The sequence below is a fragment of the Chrysochloris asiatica genome, unplaced genomic scaffold, assembly GCF_000296735.1.
Source record: "Chrysochloris asiatica unplaced genomic scaffold, ChrAsi1.0 scaffold00046, whole genome shotgun sequence".
Classification (NCBI taxonomy): Eukaryota; Metazoa; Chordata; class Mammalia; order Afrosoricida; family Chrysochloridae; genus Chrysochloris; species Chrysochloris asiatica.
In genome coordinates, this window is record NW_006408564.1 from 13453216 (window position 1) to 13454890 (window position 1675).

At 39.3% G+C, this 1675-nt stretch overlaps 1 pseudogene; it reads right to left on the minus strand.

Annotated features, from left to right (window-relative positions):
* The window catches only part of LOC102822823, a 36412-nt pseudogene extending 35501 nt beyond the window's left edge, over window positions 1–911 (minus strand).
* Window positions 912–1675: the final 764 nt, after the last annotated feature.

A 1675-nucleotide genomic window follows, 5' to 3' on the forward strand; every position in this document is an offset into this window, starting at 1 on the left:
ATATTGAGATGTAATCCATATCGAAGTGATCCTATATATTGAAAACCCCAAAGACTCAGTAAAAAACCTATTAGACCTCATTGGAGGATTCAGCAAAGTTGGCAGGGTATAAGGTCAACATCCAAAAATCAGTTGGATTCCTCTATACCAATAATGACAGTGCTGAAAAGGACATTAGGAAAATAATACCATTTACAATAGTCACCCAAAGGATGAAATATCTAGGAATAAATGTAACCAGAGAAACAAAGGACCTATGCAAAGAAAACTGCTGAACACTACTACAAGAAACCAAAAGAGACATACAAAAATGGAAGAATATACCATGCTCCTGGATACGAAGACTTAACATTGTGAAAATGTCAATACTACTCAAAGTAATCCACACATATAACACAATCCCAATTGAGGTTCCAATGACATTCTTTAAAGAGATGGAAAAGACAATCACAAACCTCACATGGAAAGGAAAGAGACCAAGGAAGCCTGAGTTGGGGCAGATATCGAGGTGGGTCTGCACCACCTTGATGGCCTCTGCTAGTGTCATGTTCTCACAGATCATGAGAAAGGCCAGGATAAGCGTGGCAGAGTGGCTCACCCCCATGGCACAATGGACCAGCACTCGGCCTTGAGGAATACTGAGGGCTGTTTGGATGTATTAAACAACAGGCAAAAAGTAGACACTGAGGTCAAAAAAAAAGGGTTGTCACCAGCCTCGATGTCGTAGTACTCTAAGGCCATCCCGCGATAGAACTTGGCACCTGTGTCCACTTGAAACTTGCCTGCAGCAGCATTCATGATGTGGGTGACACGCAGCTGGATCAGTTTGCCCTTGTCCTGCGCTGCATACGCACATCTCCCAGGTAAAGGTTGGGCCAAACTTAGTTGAAATGGGTCAGTGTGGAAGTCATCAAACAATATCAATAATATCACATGTAAGTAAAATTTTGATGAAGATAATTTTAAAACACCCTCATCTGAATCCAGCTTGAACTATACACTGATAAGGAACTGTCAGAAGTTCAAGTCCAATTCAGACTAGGGCGAGGATCTAGGGATATCAGTGCTTATGTTAGATGGATCTTGCCTGCAAGCAGACAATATCAGGAAGATGTTTATTTGTGCTTTATCGATTGTATAAAGGCTTTTGACTTTGTGGTTCATGACAAACTATAGAAAATATTGCAAATAATGGGTATTCTGGAACACTTAATTTCGTTCATGAGGAACCTGTACATACACCAAAAGGCAATTGTTAAAACAGAACAAGGAAATGCTGAATAGTTTAAAATCAGAAAAGGTGTGTGTCAAGGCTGTAGCCTTTCCCCATGCTTATTCAATCTATATGCTGAGCAAATAATCTGAGAAGCTGAATTACATGAAGAAGAGCATAGCATCATGATTAGGGAAGACTCATTAACAACCAGCAATATGCAGATGATACACCTTCTTGCTAGAAGTGAAAACTACTTACAGTACTAATGAAGATCAAAGACCATTGCCTTCAGTATGAATCGGATGTCAATATAATGGAAAATCCTCATAACTGGACCTACACATAACATCATGACAAATGAAAAAGTGATTGAACTTGTCAAAGACTTCATTTTGCTTGAATCCACAATCAATACTCATGGAAGCCACAGTCAAAAAATCAAACAACATATTGCTTTAG